This window comes from Bacillus rossius, chromosome 3, assembly GCF_032445375.1.
Source record: "Bacillus rossius redtenbacheri isolate Brsri chromosome 3, Brsri_v3, whole genome shotgun sequence".
In the NCBI taxonomy this organism is placed as follows: domain Eukaryota; kingdom Metazoa; phylum Arthropoda; class Insecta; order Phasmatodea; family Bacillidae; genus Bacillus; species Bacillus rossius.
The window spans coordinates 127,340,454-127,361,637 of NC_086332.1; the positions used below are offsets into that span (position 1 = coordinate 127,340,454).

A 21,184-nucleotide genomic window follows, 5' to 3' on the forward strand; every position below is an offset into this window, starting at 1 on the left:
CTAGTTGCATTGTCTTGTGCATACTTTGTTAGATACACACAATCTAGAATTTAAGCAATGCCTTGCAAAAGTTGTCTATTTGAACAGCCTATCATAGTCCTTACCACTTCATTTTCCATTGTGCGTTGCCTTAGGATCTAAATATTATTTTACTGGAACTTTGCCGTTTTACCCATAGGAAAAAAAACTATTCCGGTTCCAGTTATGTTAAACTGTCCTTAAACTTGTGAAGTATATGAAGAATTACAAATTGTACCAGCGTACTGTTTATTGTTTTTTTTTTTAGGTATTAAATAGCAACCATATAAATAAACTGTTTTATATTGCACTTCGCAGTACGCATTTATCATTGGCCGTATATGGTGCCCTTTGTTTTTTTCCAGAAACATCAATGATGTTGATACCACGAGTACACAGAAATGTGCATATTCCTTTAAAGCAGACCTGCCAACATTCAAATTTAAAAAATCATGAGGTCCTCGATAAAAATTTTCAGGCCCATAAATACAGGTTGGATATAAAAAAACAACAACAAATGAGAATCTTTAAATTTAAGTGACATACCTGTACACATGTTACATGGTCCCTGCTTCAAAATTTATTTCAACAAATTATAGGTTGCAGATTTAATTTAGTTGAACATAATTTAGCGATGTCGTGTAGTGATCATGCAGGGCCGCAACTAAAAAAGATGTAAAATAACATTCTGCTCGTGTAACACTATTATCACTGTTCACAGCAAAATTATTTTTTTTTATTGGAAGCAATACACTTCACGTGTTAGTTGTGTTTTTTTTTTGTAGCGACATGTTTCACAATGTCTCCTCTTCCACTATGCGAGATAAAAAAAATCAGCACGGCACACGCTACAAAACGCAAAATTGCTTCCTTTACGTGACTCGAGTATTGATGGAAACTCGTTACTGTAAGCTTTCGTAAAACTTGTTTTGTAACTTTTACAAACAAAATCTTGGGGCCCCGAAAAATCGTGAGGAAACACTATTTTGGCGTGAGGGCGTGAGATGGACCTTAAAATCGTGAGCCTCACTCCAAAATCGTGAGAGTTGGCAGGTCTCCTTTAAAGGTAGACGTACCTATTTTTGATATCGGCTTCTTTTTCCAATAGTTAAAACACTTAGGTGATCACATTCCCTTTCATTGTTCATTGAAAAATATGATTCCCATTTCTGAGAAAATAGAAGGCCTTAATTCGGGAATAGTACTGAAATCCCAAATGTGCGATTTGAAATCCACCGTTTGGACGAATATAAAACGGAGCTCTACATCCATGGATATATAAAACGGAGCTCTACATCCATGGATGTACATAAACACTGTTGCTGTGTCAGCATCAATAAGTACTGGCGGAGGACAGTCTCAGCTAGAAGAAATGATGACTACAATGGATATCCCATAAATGGCACCGAACACATTTAAAAAATATCATGACAATTCGGAGAAACATTGGGCGAAGGCTGCGCAAGCTGAAATGAAAACAGCTGTGAAGGAAGAAATTGAAGAGGCCAAGAAACGTGGTCACATAGGACATGATGGCATTCCATTATTCACAGTTGTAGCTGTTGCTGCCTGGGGTAGAGATCTTACAGAAACAACTATAGTTCACTTTCTGGTGTAGTAAGTACCAAATATGTACGATTTTATTTCTTAAAAAATATATATATAGTATCGAATTTCGATACTCCATGAAATGCAGAACATTTTCATGCTCCCTTTTTTACAGAATGACATTTAAGCTGATGAGTTTAGAATATGGTTCTTTGACGTTTTACGTTTAATCGGACAACTTTGTTCATTTGGAGAGTAACTTGCGTTGATGTTTACATTCTTAAATTGTAAATTACTGTGTCTTAAAACTGATTATACAGAAAACTGAAAACGTTCCCATACGTCTATTCAAGAGGACTGGGGACGTAGTTTTTTTTAATAGTGACTCAGCTTGTATGCGTATGCGCGAATCTCAGGAAGTAAACAGTGTGAATTATTTTTTAAAATAAAATTTAAACATCTATTATCTAGGGATGATCCTTTAGTTTTTATCCTATTTAGTATATGAAAAGAAAACAAAATTGTGAAAATTGTCAAAAGTGTATATTTAAATCTTGCCTGCGTAGTTTCCTTTAAGTCTTTTTAATGGCCGAATTTGACGTGTTATGAAAATTACATGAAAACGATACAGTGTTTTCAAGAAATGTAGTGTGTTTATGTGTCGATTTGCTGTTTGGCATTGGACAAAGTAAACCTCTTACTTACAGATTGTAATATCTGGAGTAGGAATGCAGGGCAAGGCTAGCCAAACAAGATCTTATAAACACCATATTTACTGAAAATAAGATGAATTTCTATTTTTTTTTTTAATTATTATATCCCAATATGTTATTCGAAACTATTTATCCTGATACGCTTATGCCAGACCTGCCAACATTCAAATTAAAAAAATCATGAGGCCCTCGATAAAAATTTTCAGGCCCATAAATACAGGTTATATATAAAAAACAACAAATGAGAATCTTTAAATTTAAGTGACATACCAGTACATATGTTACATTGTGTCTGCTTCAAAATTTATTTCAACAAATTATAGGTTGCAGATTTAATTTAGTTGAACATAATTTAGCGCTGTCGTGTAGTGATCATGCAGGGCCGCAACTAAAAAAAAGATGTAAAATAACATTCTGCTTGTGTAACACTATTATCACTGTTCACAACAAAATTAATTTTTTTATTGGAAGCAATACACTTCACGTGTTAGTTGTGTTTTTTGTAGCGACATGTTTCACAATGTCTCCTCTTCCACTATGCGAGATAGAAAAATCAGCACGGCACACGCTACAAAACGCAAAATTGCTTCCTTTACGTGACTCGAGTATTGATGGAAACTCGTTACTGTAAGCTTTCGTAAAACTTGTTTTGTAACTTTTACAAACAAAATCTTGGGGCTCCGAAAAATCGTGAGGAAACACTATTTTGGCGTGAGGGCGTGAGATGGACCTTAAAATCGTGAGCCTCACACCAAAATCGTGAGAGTTGGCAGGTCTGCTTATCCATAGCTCTGAGATATAAAAACAAACCAGCTATAAAACCAGGGCAAAATCCTGTGTTACTAGGTCTATATAAACTAATATCAAAGCAGAACAGATTGAAACGCAGACGACGCCTTCAGACTGGCGCGGTGTGTTACCGATAGTGGCCGTGACAAATCACATGTCTGAAATGCGAGGCTACTCAGCCTAGGCCAGACGGAAGGATTTTCCCTCGCGGTCGCCAGTGAGATAACAACTTACGGGATGGTGTGGGGGAGGGGTGCAGTGCATAAATACCGGTTCCATGCGTAGTGGGTGAAGGGTAACCAAGGGGCGAAGGAAAACCTACCTCCCTCGCTGGTCTAGAGAGGGGGTAAGGTATTGTGTTGTGAATTCTGCTCATCTTTCCACTCCTCAACGGCCAGAGTGCCACTAGGCCAATTTCTCATACCCGAGACCGAGCCGTAAGTTAATAAATGTTGTTTATTACGTTCGCAGCGCACGCTGTTCACCATTATTAAGAAATATATAATTATAAGTGAATTATTTAACTCATCATATTCGTTTAAGACAATTTTGTAATATTTCTGAGCTTTTAAAACCCCAAAGAAATTGTATTCTTCAGTTTCTTCTTGTCTCACAAATGAACGCAAATAATTTATTTACCAAAAACAGAACCTACATAAAAATTCAAGCAGGCAGGCTCACACAAAATAAAATGCAATACGTTTTGTACCATGTCACGATCTGGAAAAAAAAGTATAAAGTAAGGATTTTTGTAAAGCTATTTAATGAAAACGCTTTTTTATCTTGAATAGCAATTTCTTAATTGTTTCTGAACTGAAAAAAAATATATATAAGTAAAGCAGCGAACAATCTAATTTTCTTTTGAAGAAGCAGAGAAACGTCCGTTAAAACTGACTGCTTTGATTACGATTTGTAAGCTATTTGTGTCGTCCGGCATAGTGGTAGAAAAACTATGGCAGGAGAGGAGTAATAAACGACCCACTGAAAACAGAGTACCACTGCGTTATTCTTGTTCCACTGCCCGCCTTGCTGTTGTTAATCGATCAACTACTTATAACTTACATATTTAACTAGGGCAATTTATATGTACATATCAGTATAAGTTTTTAAAGGAAACATGCTACGGAAGTAATATTATGTTTATTATTAATGCACAGAATGAAGCATTATTGGCCCAAGTGGTAGTTACCGAGATTACGAAACATTTTATGAAGAATTCTGGTTAATACAAAGAAGTCTTATCCATCGTCAATCTCAAACACAGGACAAAATATTTTGATAGCATGTTATCCTCGCCATTGCATTAATAATGAGGTCTTGTAAGTAAAAACAAATAATCATTAAAAAATTTACTTTTTCATAGATTCCTCATACTTTCAAATGAGACCATAGAATGATACAAAATCGAGGTTTTGCATCGATACATTTACATATTACTGTTTTAAATGAACATACTTTTTGTCTGGAACTATATTTCCCGATCAATAAACTGTCAACTTAAATGTTTATATTATAAGCATGTTTGATTACCAATATAACATTTCGTTTAAGTATTTATTGTGTTAGCATAACTTCTCTTTATTTCGTTATTGTTGCGCTCAGTAAGTTTTAACTTTACAGATCGGCTGTGTTTGAAGATTATAATGAGGATTTGCCACCACTCTTTGATGAAAACAGCAAAAATGAGAATTCTTCGTGGGTACATTTTCAATGAAACTCAAACATACTTAATTTTTTCCCTACCAATAATCTACAGTATCTCTATGCTGCATGGTTAATACTATGCATATTTACTAATGAGCTATAAGAAGTCCTTATACAGACTTGTGGCAGCACGTTCAATAACACAGGCAAAGTCTGCAGGAAGGGACATACTTCATTTTACCATACGCTGTTTGTATTTGTTCCAATATTTGAAAAATGAATAAATAAGCTTGAGCAGAAAACTCATTTCAAGCATTTACGTGAATCAACACTATATATGCACAAACGAGCAGGCTACCTCCAGTTTTTAAGATAGCTAATTAGTGTGTTTTGTTTTAAAATAAACTACTTTAAAACAAGCGTCATTAGTAAAAAATTTGCCGCTTAAAGAGTCGATTATTGAATAAACCTTTTAACATTAGTTCTGGTAAACTGATTGTAAATTATTCTACTAGAACAGCTAAGTTCACTTCACATTAAATATTTTGAATATTTCTTTAAAATAACTTAAATGAAATTCATAAGCATATCTACTACAGAAACCAGAAAGGCAAAATAATGAGTAATCCTCCACAGAAAGGGATAAGGAAGGACAAAAGAAATTTCATAGTGTGAAATTTGAGACAACACAGTGACGGCGGTGTATTTGTGGGCGACTGAAATGCTGCCCCTTGGAAGGGCAGCCCATCCAATTTCTGAAAACATGTTTCTTTAAGTGTTTAAATAATCCTGAAAATTTGCCCCTTGGAAGGGCAGCCCATCAGGATTTTTCTGACAGTGGTGTTTTTGAAAGGTTGTCTGAATTGTTGCCCCTTTGAAGGGCAGCCCATCAGAATTTTTCTGACAGTAGTGTTTTTGAAAGGTTGTCTGAATTGTTGCCCCTTGGATGGGCAGCCCTTCAGGATTTTTCTGACCGTGGTTAGTTTGTAAAACGACTGGAAGGGCATCCCTTCCAGTATTTTAAAATGTGTCTATTTTCGTAATTTTAAAATCATGAATAGTTGCCCCTTGGAAGGGCAGCCCTTCAGGATTTTTTTGACAGTAGTGTTTTTGAAAGGTTGTCTGAATTGTTGCCCCTTGGATGGGCAGCCCTTCAGGATTTTTCTGACAGTGGTTAGTTTGTAAAACGACTGGAAGGGCATCCCTTCCAGTATTTTAAAATGTGTCTATTTTCGTTATTTTAAAATCCTGAATAGTTGCCCCTTGGAAGGGCAGCCCTTCAGGATTTTTCTGACAGTGGTGTTTTTGAAAGGTTGTCTGAATTGTTGCCCCTTGGATGGGCAGCCCTTCAGGATATTTCTGACAGTGGTTAGTTAGTAAAGTGACCTAACCTGACCTAACCTAAACTAACCACTGCCAGAAAAATCCTGAAGGGCTGCCCATCCAAGGGGCGACAATTCAGACAACCTTTCAAAAACACTACTGTCAGAAAAATCCTGATGGGCTGCCCTTCAAAGGGGCAACAATTCAGACAACCTTTCAAAAACACCACTGTTAAGATATCCTGATGGGCTGCCCTTCCAAGGGGCAACAATTCAGGATTTTAAAATTACGAAAATAGACACATTTTAATATACTGGAAGGGTGGGGTACACATCGTTTGCCCTACAGGCGTTTGCCCTAAACGTAGGGCAAATGCCTGTAGAGCAAACGACTTTAGGGCAAATGCCGTTTAGTGCAAACGACTGTAGGGCAAACGCCGGCAAGCACTTATGTTTTGGATTAACGAAACCACACCAACTTTTAGGGCAGACGCCTGTAGGGCAAATGCCTGTAGGGCAAACGACTGTCGAATAACTTCTTTTAGGGCAAACGCCTGTAGGGCAAATGCCGGAGCCTGGTCCGAATGGGATTATCAAACATTTTGTGTAAACGCCTTTAGGGCAAATGCCTGTAGGGCAAACGCCTGTAGGGCAAATGCCTTTAGGGAAAACGCCTGTAGGGCAAATGACTTTAGGGTAAATGAAGTTTAGGTTATTTTGGGTAATGTAGGTTTTTTCAATTATGTATCGATTCAAACAGTGTTCTTGTAGTTTATATTTCCTCCGCAGGTGGCAGTACCTCAATAAATGTTTTCCCTCTAAATGCAAAGTTTACAAAAACGTCGCTAGATGGCACTAATGTAAGCCTATATGGAGGTTTGGTGGGAATTCGTTTGGTATGAACTTCCTAGACTCACCAACAGATGGTTCCCTGCGCTAAGTTCAATGTTATCGAATATTTTTCCTGTAAAATATTTCGGGACATTATATGATGTAAGGTCTTCGACCAAAAAAAGAAATCGTATAATAAAAAAACAGTATTGGCGATTTAACAAAAATATCGCTGGAAAAAGGTTCAACTTTTTTCCCGGGGCTTTGCTTATTTCAATTTCAGCTGTCAGACGTACATTACGCTATCATTACTTAAAATATTACGAGCATATAGGTAAATAATGCGAATACTAGCTGTTAAACATTTTCTTAATTAGCATAATAGTACTAATGCGGTTAAACTCCTACATATTGTTCATACTATTTTATTTCGTAATGTGTACACAACATACAGCTGAAGTACACAATGAAGAAGTATTCCAGTTCGTTTTGTTCTGGGGTTTCCATAATTTGCATTAATTACCTCAAAATCATATTCACCCCTTTTTAACCTCTTAGCGATTGCATTTCGCTAAATGATTATAGTTTGATTAGTAGTGTTTAAGTCTTTATTATTACTAACATTTCTTTTCTTTATACTTAGTTATTTTAAAAAATATATATATACTTATAACCCTTTTTCACAGCTTATGGCTTGAATTCCCCTAAATGGAAAAATTGTGGTTGGTAGAATTAGTATGTTTATTATTGGTGGTCAATATCTTTTCTTATAATAGATTATTTTCACAGATAAAACATTTATTTTAAAACCATATATATGTACCCCTTTCACCTCTTTAGGGGTTGAAATTTGCAAAATGATAAAATTTTTGTTGGTAGTTTTTGAATGTTTATTATTAGTACCCATGGTATTTTACTGCGCGTTATTAGATTCGGAGATATAATTTTTCAATTTTCAAACCATATTTATCCCTTTTTCACCCATTGGGGTTGAATTTCGAAATATGATGATTTTGTTGTTTATAGTTCTTGTGTGTTTATTATTGGTTCCCATTATATTTTGTAAAACTTTATTAAATTCAAAGATATGATTATAATCATGAACACAATTTTCACCCCTTTTTAACCGCTTAGGGGTTGAATTTAGTAATTAAAATTTGCAGTTATTAGTTCCAGTAAGTTACGTTTATTATTGGTACCAAATATCTTTCATTTTGCTACATTAAATTTGGAGATTCAATTGTTAATCTTAAAACCATATTTACCCTTTTTTCACCCCTTTAGGGGTGGAATTCTGCAATTTCATATAGCATAGTATATACGATATCCGAAGACCTTTGTTTGAAAAAAAAATTATCAAAATACCACCAGTAGTTTTCAATTGATGCCGGAAGAGAAATACAGACAAATAGACAAACATAAAAAAAAATTAAAAACTATATTTTCTAGTTCACAATAACGTAAATAGGCTTTTAATAGTTGTTTCGTCAGTACTTTTGTATAGACTTTTTATCTCGAAAATAGATAATCTATAGATTTGGTAGCCGAGGTAATTTCCCATGTTACAAGAGGTAAACAAGCTGTGTAACCTGACAGACACAAAACAAAAATAAATAAATAAATAATATTGATACCTGAAAAGAAAAATTAAACAAAATTACTAAGTTAAGTATTAATTGGGAAGCATACGTTATTAATAATAAAAATAAGAAAAACATAATAAGTAATTACTTACGCATATAGCGCTTATCTGAATTGTCAAAATGCATTAGTAGTGATGATGGTTAATGTGCGAATAATAAACTCAAAACGTTAAATTATATGTTCGTTTATACAATATTAATACTTTATATATTGTTAAATATATTTTTTACTCGATATTTGACGGTTATGTTCCGAGAAAGACAACTGTCAACTCCGTTGTATTGTTATTTAATGCGTTACATTATGTCCTTAGAGGGAGAAGGGGAAGTGGAAGAAAAGAAGGCACATAAAAAATAAAAAAAGCGCATATTTGAATTCCTGATACAAATACATTCGTTGCAACAATGCAAAAATGTTAACTGCTTTCATATGAATGTGACATATTGTTGGGCCGGTATCATCTACAGTCTATCAGTTTATACCGATCCATATTGTTTACGATTCAAATGAGTATGACACGGAAACAAAATGTAAAAGGACAAAAAAAAATACAGCCTTTATCTTCAAAGCTTTTGTGAGGTTAATTACTTTCGATTTATCTAAGTCACGCTATTTATGTGTCGAAAGAAACTTGAGATGGATAATAAGTTATCTAGTATGAACTGTAGTAATTATACTTCACATACATGGGTAAAAGGAGGGGGAAGGATACTGTTTTCCAATTAACCGAAAATGTTGAGTTTGTTAGTAACAAACCTGCCTTATATGCGACAAAATATATTCATATTTAATAACAAATATTAAAACATAAGTTACAAATTAAAATAAATTTTATAAAATATCGGGAAATTTTGAAACTAGCCCACACAATTAGTAATAATAATATTCAACACATGATAGTAATCAATCACTTGCATATATATAAATATAAACAAATAATATAATGTTATATATAAGACATTTTCCGATCACAGAAATTTCCAAATGTCGTCCCTACCACACTTAATTAAGCAAATCTCTGCCTAGTATGCCTACTAAGGAATACCCTAAAAACTATTAATTTGAAACATTTGTGTAACTTTATACATATATTCTTATAAAAAAACTACAAATCGCGGTATTAAATAATTTTAGTAATAGTGTCCATGAATAAGAACGAAATAAAAACAAGTAAAGCACTGCTTTCTGCGAGTGGGATTTGATGACAATGGTTTCAAGCTCAATGCTAAACCGCCCTAGCTCTCAATACTAGGCTGCCGGGTAGGGCCTACATAAGTATCGCAATAGGGCATTCATCACATAGCACATAAATAAAATTTTAAGGAGTGAACTCTTTCAGCAGCATACACGAAAACACCTTTTCTATTACGTAATCGCATATCACTATAAATACGGCTGAGAAACCATACAATTACCATGTTATGTGTACTAAGGTTGTATACAAATTGATGTTTTGTTTTGATTCATAAACCATGTCAAAATATGAAACTAAACTAATAAAAACTACAAGTCATTTGTACGATTTCAAAGACGACACGTAGACAACATGGCATACACTGCGCGCTCAAAAATAAAACTGTCATTGCAATCTAGAAGTCTAGAAGTCTTTCCAGCACAGCATGAACATAGCAATGAGACAAAACAAAAATAGCAAATAACGTATTTATTTATTAAACATAGGTGATGGTGAAAAGACGTCACTTGCTCCTACTAAGTTATGAATAACATATTTTCCAGTAAATTCTGTTTGTTTAATTGTTTTGAAAATATATTAACTATAATTGCACTTTTTTTGCGAATATGCTGATTCATTAGCATCTGAAACAGAGTTATAATTAATGATCTGTCTTTGTGTATTATACTTTTACGTAATTCATTATTGTACATTCCACGATATATCAAAATCGTTCCTAGTTTACACTCATACCTATGACATTCATTCAAATATTGTGGCAATATGGATGATATGATTAAATGCATTTTGAAAAGTTGTACATTTCATTGGATGTCACACATTAAATCAGTCTTTTATTATACTTCACTTGTTCCCATAAAACTTATTAGGGGTTAAGCTATAGATGGTCTGGGCGAATTAGCAAAATATGCACACTCTCGATGGAAGTATTTTCACCGCATTCTACAAACATATTAATAAAACGACAGATTCAGTTGGGCACATGTTATATAAAAATTGAAAATAGGCATGAAGGTCTAAAAGACTATTTTAACAGTAACTTTTAAACACTGAAAATGTTTTGATAAATGCATATGTATAATCCTCTGCCTTAAATTATTTTAGGGTCATCGTTTTTTTGGACGACTTCAAGTGAAAATTCCAGCAGGCAAGGATAATAAAATTTTGTAAGCTCCTTTTGCTAACGCTTGTTTTTATATATAGCAGCAATATTAAATTAAGTTAATTTGTTCGCTAGTTACCCCCCCCCCCCCCAACAATGGAAAATATTAAATCGTCAACATCTCTGTTAAAAAATGATTTAAAAAATACAATCCAGTCACTGAGATTGGCGCACCATCTGTTGTAAGTAAGGTTCAATTACCAGCTGCATTCTTAGACTTCAACGTTGGGAAAGCAAACCGTATGTGCTGCCATCTAATTTGTGAATTTTGTACTTTGTACTCATTTGGAGAATGGTTCCAACATTTGTCAACAGGGGCGACACACGTAAAGACATCTATCTTCGAAACGGTTCGTAGGGCAAACGCCTGTAGGGCAAACGACTTTAGGGCAAACGCCGGCAAGCATTCATTTTCGGATTATTGAAAATTCGCAAACTTTTAGGACAAACGCCTGTAGGGCAAACGCCTGTAGGGCAAACGACTGTCGAAAAACTTCTTTTAGGGAAAACGCCTTTAGGGCAAATGCCGGAGCTTGGTCCGAATGTGATTATCAAAAATTTTGTGCATACGCCTTTAGGGCAAACGCCTGTAGGGCAAACGCCTGTAGAGCAAACGACTTTAGGACAAACGCCTTTAGGGCAAACGCTTTTAGGGCAAACGCCTGTTTGGAATGAGGAATGCGAGAATATGCTTCGAAAATGCGTTTAGGGCAAACGCCTGTAGGGCAAACGACGCACTCCCGAAGGGTGGCCCTTCCAGTCGCTTTGCAAACTAACCACTGTCAGAAAAATCCTGATGGACTGCCCTCCCAAGGGGCAAGTTTTCAGGATTATTTAAACACTTAAAGAAACATGTTTTCAGAAATTGGATGGGCTGCCCTTCCCGTCGCTGTACAAACAAACCATTGCCAGAAAAATCTTGAAGGGCTGCCCTTCCAAGGGGCAAAAATTCAGCTCCCCTGTATTTGTTTAAATAGCTATAAATACAACCAATATTAGGACGTGAAAAATATAATGCAAAAAGCATACTTACGTGTTTACATAACACTGAACATGTAGGCTAAATCACAAGTGTATTTATATTATTAACCTCCGTTCATATTAAGGTATCTACCTTATTCGCCGATATTCCTTCTTAATTCATACTCACGCGAGCACGCACGCACACCCACACACCCGCTATATACAAATCACTATCTTCTAACCTCGTAATAACTTATTCTGAAGACTAAAAATCATAACTAAAAAACTACTAAAACTAAACTACTTAAATTAATACAAATTCTAATACACAACCTTTAGTTTTGAAATCGATATCGAAATTAAATGTATCCAAGCTATGTGACTAATTAGAAACTAATAATTATCATAGGAAACAATGACGATATTTTATGTCCGACAATGAGGAAATATTGGTATTCTAATGTAATGTGATAAAAATCATACCCACTTTTGCACCTACTAAAAATACTTAATATGAATAAACTTTTGATAAGAGTCCTTATTTCGTACTATTGTGCGCACAGTTGACTTGCTTAAAACTAAAGTGCGACCAACATAAGCGTAGTCTTCATGACAATCTGCGCGCCGTAATATTTATAGTTATGTCTCAAATACTTGAACACGAGGCATTATGAGTGATCAAGCACGTACTGTTACCGGCAGCTGAATGGGCAGACGATGCTTTTGGTTGAGTGAATTCCCTGCCACTGGCTAGACTGAGTTCACGGCCCGGTCTGTGGCCAGGCGACAACGGTACGGCACGGCAGCATACACACGGACGTAAAAACATTTGGTCCTTTGCAAAAAAAGAGTAAAGTTTTTTTTCGTGTTTCTAAGTATTATAACGATGTGGGGATAGCGACAAGCGGAAAGGACGTGTTTGTGAAAGCCTTTTGCTATCCACGGCAAAGAAAACGAAAATTCCAGATTTATTTACTTTTGTGGAGGGGAAAAACCTAATGGTTTGGAAATCCCTCACGCATACTATGCGTTAAAGCAGGGCACATAGTTTTGATTTTCGTTTTGTGTAGAAATGTTGCAGTGTTGATTATAAGGAAAATGTTGGCTGATTACTAAAAAAAAAATTACTGCAAAATAAATTTCCAGTAAACAAAAAAATCAGAAAACCTGTATGCTTTTTACAATGAAGTTGTCCTCAAAACTAAAAAAATGTTTTTTTAAGTCCATGTTACTGAAGCCGAAGTCGATTTATGATGATCTGAAGGACTTCATCCGCCATCCCACATATGTATTTAAACGTTATTTTAACTCACATATATTGGAAAAATTTATTTCCTTCACTTCTTTAGCGTTAACTTCTGATAATTCAAATATGTTGCCTACTCTAAGTGTGTGTGTGTGCGTGTGTGTGTGCATGCATGCATGCGTGTGTGTGCATGCGTGTGTGTGCATGCATGCGTGCGTGTGTGTGCATGCATGCATGCGTGCGTGCGTGTGTGTGTACATTACCTCCTGTCCATTGTGGATTTACACGCACTCGCAAAAATTTTTTACAAGGTATTTCAGGAGAGTCATGGCCTTTCCATGAAAAAAAAAAGTAATATTTGAATAGTACTAATTTTCTTTAATTTACAAAAAAAAAATTGGTTGTCTGTAAAGTCGGTTTACGGACGATAGTTTAACGTGACGTCATAACAAAACATTGATGAAATGATTGCATAGTTTCTTGAATAAAGTTGAATCATTTTTATTGAATTATCACTATTTTGTATGGATACAAAGAAGGAGTGAAATGAAATTTACAATTTAATTGATAAATTTACTTTTATTTGCACTCATTAATTCAAATATGTTTATTACTTTAACGAACAGATTATTTTAACTATAACTTTTATACATGTTTGCTATTTAACTTCTTCCAAACTGTGTTATTCTGTTAAGGATGGGACGATGATAGGAAAAGTAGGAAACGAATAGGAGTTTTTCAAGTTTAATGTGCCTCAAAAAAGTCAAATCGATGGTTGTTCCTATCGAGTGGAAGAGAGATAGATGCGGCGCAAGCGTACAATGAGCGTAACGGGACAATGTGCGTAACGGGACGAGTCATCCTTTTTCGTGCGTGCAGCCGGCGTTCATCGATTTATTAGATGTTGTCACTGCAAAAAAGCGATTCTAAATTCCCTACTGTATTCTGAAATACTTAATGGTGTAAATGGCAATAAAGTCCAGATATGGTTTGTTGAAAACATTAAAAACGACGAAAATATTGAATAAGAATACAATAATTATAATCGTTGTAACGATGAACTCATAAATTCAATTTTCCGACTTACAGCTATTTTTACTGCAAAGCCCCCACACTCAATAATTACCTATTTTATGTCGTGATGCAGGTGTCATGTACAATTTTCACGATTTAGGTGTATTTTTATATGGCTTATGTACTCTATAATTATAAGATATATAAAAACGAATACCTACAAACCTTGTAATCTCATTTGTTGAACTTGTATCTTATTAGATGAGATAGCAGACACAGACGCGACTGCGCAACGTGGCATGCAGACCCTTCACGCTGTCTGTATAAATGCATGATTTCAATCTCACTGGTCGTGATTATTTTCACTGATCTCAATGTCAATACAATGTAAAATAATGAAACAGTCTTTGTCTAGTAAATAATTCTTAGACATTCATGGTTCCCACTCCTTTTAGCTAAAAAAAATTCAAGCACTTTTCAAGCGCATTCAAGGACTTTTTAAAAAATTTCAAGGACCCAAATATTATGAAATAATTTTAGTACGTATATTTTGAACACGTGCAAAATTGTTTTTTTTTCTGTCTATTACTTACAAACAGAAAGATAAAATCTTATCGGAGGAACAGTAACATTGCAAACTGGCTGAGTTTAACATTATACCGAACTTTTATCAGAACAAAAATATTGATGACACCATAACTGCCGATTAGAATAGTACATAGAAGATATCTTATGGTATGCCGTCGAAAAACGGGGCATTAATCTATGTGATGAAAACTATTCGAACATACCATAAATATCGTAAAATTAAATTGCGGTGCCCCACTTTTAACTTGTCCCAAATAAATATAACGTAATTATAACTCTTACAAACAGTGTAAATTTTATCCAGCACTTTTAAGCACCTAAATGTTTTTTCAAGCACTTTTAAGGGCCCTTGATTACTTCAAACCATTTCAAGCACTTTTCAAGGACTTTCAAGGAGCGTGGGAACCCTGTCAATGTCAATACAATGTAAAATAATGAAACAGTCTTTGTCTAGTAAATAATTCTTAGACATTCGCATTTTTCTTTTCGTGTTGTCGGCCTAAATACGTTTGATCTGCAACGAAGTTTCCTAGGCGACGTGAATGTAAAAATACTGGATCGGTATTCTTCTTTAAAACTTCAACGCGGCAATATCTTTTCTGTACTCTGCAGCGACTAAGTGTTTAATTTTCAATGTGCATAACTTTTAAGTTGTGAAATGCTATTTCAGGCGTAACGGCGAGTAACGAAACACTTTACCATTATTTAAACGCTTGAACGGAAAAATATTAAATGGTTCCTTTACGACCACATGCAGCATGGCAGCGACTGCTTTGCGTCCCACAGTGCATCCCCGCCCCTCGAGTCGCGTGACGTCGTGACGTCAGAGGGCGGGTTCCTCAATTCCTCCATTGACAAGTTTTTTTAAATCATTTTACTGGTTGTGGTTAGCGAAAAAAAAAAACTAAAGGAGCCTTTTCCCCCTCACCAAATCCCCCCCCCCCTTCTTTTTCCAACTTACCCACCTTACCTTAGTCACTGTGAGACTGTCGGAACCTTTCTAATTAATGCTCCTCTTCAGACCACCAGCTGATTTTACAACTCTTCCTCGACTATATTTCTGCCCACCGGGTTTCTTAATTTTCCTCACTTTCCTTCATATAAGAAGACTACTGAAAAGGCACAGCAGAAAAAATTGCCTTAAGATGAATCCTCTTAAGAGTTCCGCCAACATGCAGTGCAAAGTGAACTGCAGAGATTTAACAATTAATAGTTTTTATCGAAACTATTTGACATGCGATTATCGATTTCGGATATAAAAGAGATTAAGGTACCGGGCATGTCCCTAAAGTTTCTTAAGCTGTCTCAGACATATAGTTAATTAGTAAATGCATGCCGAATAAAGCTAATTAGCGTATTTTCAGGGGCGCGCCACGCTCACAGTTTTCATTACTGTTGCGTAAAACAAGTTTTGGGGCGTGCACAAATCCTTTCTCTTTCGCTGAGTATGCAAATTGCACTCGGTCACAAATGAAAATCTTGAGAAAACCAGTGATTTCTACGACGTGTACTGCGCGAATGTGCTTCCCGGCATATGCCGACCTTGAATGATAAGACGGGAGGAAGGGGGGGGGGGGGGGGTCTCCGCGCTGCCCCTTCTTCCCGTCCTCTTTCACTTGTGCTTCGCACGACTGGACTGAACACCCCGGCTAGGGCGGGCCTGTGGACACCAGACCGGGCTGAGTACACGCGTATTCCTCAGTTGTGTTGCGGCCGAACGGCATGGAAATTCAGCGTGACTACAGGCGGGGACATAAGGCAAGGTTACGACTGAATGCACCTCGGAAGAACAAAACCATTAAAGGCAGAAAACGTCAAATCGTTGGGAATAAGTAAGTAATATTTCATCATAAAAGTGTTATATTCAAATCAATTATTACATGGCTTTGTAAGTTTAGTATTAATTTTATTATATATGTGTCCATTAATATTTTTAACGGTATAACTTTATATGCAACTAACACTGTTAACAAAAATGCATTTAATCATTTTAAAAACGTCAAATTGAAATAAAGAATTTGACGAAAAATGGAAAAAGTTTTTTTTTTTTAAATAACTGCAATGGCGAATGAAAGTAAGAATAAGAAGAGCCTTGTTTTTAGCCCCGGGGTGGGGGGGGGGGGTACTTATTTGGTAAGCAGAATTTGGTGCCCAAAGCAATTAGCTGATCTACAACCTGTTCCGGTGTTTGCAAACGTGCTTAAACATTTCAGTATTTGAGACAGTGTAAGTTTTATTTGGACATATAAGCTTGTCACTACAGTCACAATTAAAACAAATAGTTTTTTTGCCGGATGTCCGTGGCTTACCGTGATAGTTTGTAGTGGGAACACCTCTACACATTTGAAAATTTTATACAGCTAAAAAGAATAAAGTCATAAATAGCATTTGTTGCATGTTATTATTGGACGTATGATTAGTACACACGTCTATGTTTTTCCCGGTGATTCAAACCAGAAACGTCATAGTCTAGCAACATATGTATAGACATCGTCCCCCTTATGCCAGAACCACGAATGTGCAAAAATCACTTTTTTTTATATGTACATAGGTAGAAAGTATTTTTAAATATCTATGTTTTGCCATAAACACGAATGTTGTATCTCTATTCCTGTAGCAATAATTGCAAGTTTTTTTTACACGAAAGTGGAATATTTGCATTTTTTGTTATGCCAAAATAGTGAATGTGGTACATTCGTGAAATTGTCTTGAAATATAAAATTATACTTTAGCTAAAATCACGAATGTGGAACATTCGCGATTTTGGCATTTCGAAGGAAATGCAACATGTAAACATACCCCTCATAATAAGTTTTCGGAAGAAGACGAGAACCGTATCCGAAAGCATATTTTATGTTATCCTTGTGTTGAATCCCATTTATGCAGACAGAAGAGCACAAGAAAGTATTTAGATTCCAGTTTGAATATTTTCATAATGCACCCTGAATTCCAGGCAGAATGCAGAGATAATAAGTTACCTTCTGTGTCCCTTGCTAAGTATAGAGCAATTTTTAATGAGTATAATTTGGGGGTTTTTTCCCAAAGAAAGACCAATGCTGCAAATGCCTGGCTTATGATTCACTTACAGAAGGAGATAAGCAAAAGGAAACAGAAGAGCATGATAGACATAAAAGAAAAGCAGAAATGGTCCGCCAAGAACGTAACACAGACAAATTAGCTGCAAAAGATGATCAACATATTTTGGCCTTTAACTTTGATTTGCAGGCTCTTTTAAATACTCCCAAAGGGCTGTGTGGGCAAATATTTTACAACTTGGGAAATCAAGATGGAACATGTTATTTTTGGAATGAACTTGTAGGCAAGCGAGGAGCTATTGAAATAGAAAGTTGCGTTTATGATTATATAATGAGTCAACAGAACATCGAAGAAGTTCGAATGATGTCAGATAGATGTGATGGACAGCAAAAGAATGTAATTTTTATATCAATGTGCATGACACTTTGTCAGACTCATCCAGGGCTCAAAACCATTGATCATAAACTCTTCGAAACAGGACATACTGAAATGGAGTGTGATTCAATACATTCGAAGATAGAAAAGAAATACAAGAATTTTCCTGTTTATGTTCTTGAAGGGTGGGCGCAGATAATTCAAACAAACAAGAATAATCCTCGCCCACTTGTAGTGAGAACAATGTTGCACGGCGATTTTCTTGACTTTTGAGACTTTTTCTTTCTTTTTGAGTCTGTTTTAGACTCAAAAAGAGTTCCGAAAATTCCCACCAGATCCATATGTTGGCTACATTACGAGAAATAGAAACGTCAATCGCTGTTCTTTAAAACTGATTTCAACAAACCTTTTCAGGCAATACAAATAAAGAGGACAGCAGGACGGCCCTCAAAAACACAAGGAGTCACAAAAGCACACAACGAGACATTCTCAATCTCTGCGCCCAAGTACAAAGCTCTATGTACATTGTGTGACAAGTTGATAATTCCAAGAGAACATCATGCATATTACCGAGCATTGAAAACTAGCGAAGGTGTACGTGATGCACTTCCAGAACCAGGCAATGATGAGCCAGATGAAGAGTTGATGTGATTTACTACCGGCACTAAATGTTGTGTTTTTTTAATTTTCAGTTTGTATTGTTAAGTAGTACCTATAACAATTTATATTTCATAATATTCTAGAACTCTATGGTGTTTTGTTTTCAGATTCTATTGTTAAGTTGTACTGAAATGATTTTTTTAGAGTGCTTGAAGAATATCGACAGAATTTATACCTGAACCCATTGTTTTCCATTGTAAATTTATTTTATTCCAAGTGTTTTCATACTGTGTGCTGAATAAACACTTTTAAAGAGCTGATAATGATAACCAACCAATAAAGTTGATGAATATATTTACATTTAAAATTAAAATTGTGTCTTTTAATTGGATTTTATATGCCAAAAGCACAAATGTGTCATACTTAATTTTTAAACATTTTAAATGTCAGGGTAGAGGACATTATTAACATTCAACAAAATACTTATTCTATTTGTTTAGTTTGTCACTGTATCACGTGAATAAACACATTACATCAGATTAATATTTCCTAATTTTAAAGTGGGTTTAAAGTTTCAAATCTAAATATCTCAAAACTTGTAAAATGCACATTCGTGGTTCTGGCATAAATAAGAAAAAACGACAGTGTTTATACCAATATCTCGTGTCACCAAAACGTCTCTCTGCGCTGTCGTGTAACGCATAGCGGAAAAAAATTAGCGCCTGTGCATATATCGTTCTACTCGTCTCACGTTACATTCTCATCAAGCACCTAAGCCCGGCAGTCGGACTGCATGCCTGAGTAGATTTTTGACATTATAGCCCGCAGAATAAAACCACTTGGAAATAAATGTTCACATCTTAGTTTCTTTTGCTTATGAAGAGGCGACGCCGGGCGTTTCGGCGTCTAGGATCTTATTCACAATGCGCAGTCCGCAGTTTGACAACCGGCACCCGGTAGGCGGCAGTCGTAGATAAATTGTTACATTGTTACAGTCAGCAGTCGGACTGCCCGACCGCCGGTTACCAAAATATTTTCACTCTTCAGAAAATCTTCCGCGATGATGTGGTTTAATAAAATACTCCCTTGATCATGTTATGTAATTTTGACTGGCGACTCCAGACTGCTGACCGTCAACTATGTATTGCCTACAGTTGCTACGCTAGCTGCAATCCTAAATTTTGCTTGTGAATTATACAAAACAATTTACCACCTGAAACCCTGCAACGAAAACATTTAGCAAATATCTCAAATTTTAAAATTAATTTTTATGTTACCTTCTTTAACATCGATATTCATAATAATAACAGTTTTAAAGCTTTGAAAAAAACCGGCCAGTTGTATACCACGTTTATTCTATTTACGATATTCATGAACACGGTCGTTTTTACGTGTTTTATGTATAACGAATGCTATATAACTAACATTAAAAAATCGAAGGATTATCAGCATTTTTAATAGAACTTTCCTGTAAAGTAAAACACGTGTAGAGTCTATTGACGAAAAGATCGTTCGTTAAATTATTGTAAAATGTATTTATGTAAATATGAGGTAACATTCCTTTTTTTTAAACTTGCTGTGCTTATTCAAAAGAAACGTGTAATTAAAATGTATCACTAGTAATGAATTTATTTTAGCAATGTGTGTCTGAAGGACGACGATCCGAGGACAAATATTTCGCACATACTGTATGCTGATGTAGACCCTAGTTGTTCTACAGCAACAGTATAAGAGAAGAAACCAGTAGAGTAAGTAACGACAATTGCACTTTGAAAATATTCTTATGAGATATTTCTTATTGCACGCACCATGTAGTTAAAAGGAAATATGCCCACTTTGTTTGTCTTGAACAAGAATATTCGTAAAATGTCGATACACGAATTGAAGTAATAACTGAAACATTTGCGTGTTTATCATATAAAGCCCAATGTACAAACAAAAATGGTGTGCACCTCGTGGACCATATTCAGCATGGCTAGTACAAAAGCACCCCGCCATAGCAATCCAGGCTGGAATCGGAATGAGTTGTCGCCATATTTTCTTCGTTATGCAAACGTGGGTTTTCTTGCACTATTCTCCTGCGCGCTAACATCGGCTCATACATGACTTAACGTTCAGGGGGTCTACGCGCACGTACTGTGTGTGTCTGAAGTAAATAAGAAGTCAATCATTTAGCTTGGGTTCAACCTCAGCACAGCACATTAACATGAGTAATTCCTCGTATAGATATTTAAAAAAATGAGCTATTCCATGAATCAATACAGATATGCGAGAAAATAATTGTTTTTCCTCTTTCATGTGAAGTGACGCGAGATATTAGTGCACTACATTAATAATTTTGAAGGCCATTCACTATACATTTAGCATATTAACCCTCATCTTTAGAACTTGTTTCAGCCATTCTGTGTCATTCCACCACATGTCAAAACATATCCTCACGCAGTGGCAGTTCGCGCCTCTTGCAAGTAGAGGTCCACAGCATGATGACTTGTACAT

The 21,184-nt window shown here is 35.6% G+C and overlaps 1 protein-coding gene across 1 annotated transcript in view; it reads right to left on the reverse strand.

Moving 5' to 3' along the window:
- Positions 1-21,184, reverse strand: part of LOC134531232 (C-terminal-binding protein) — a 445,126-nt gene that overhangs the window by 376,482 nt on the left and 47,460 nt on the right. The window lies entirely within an intron of this gene.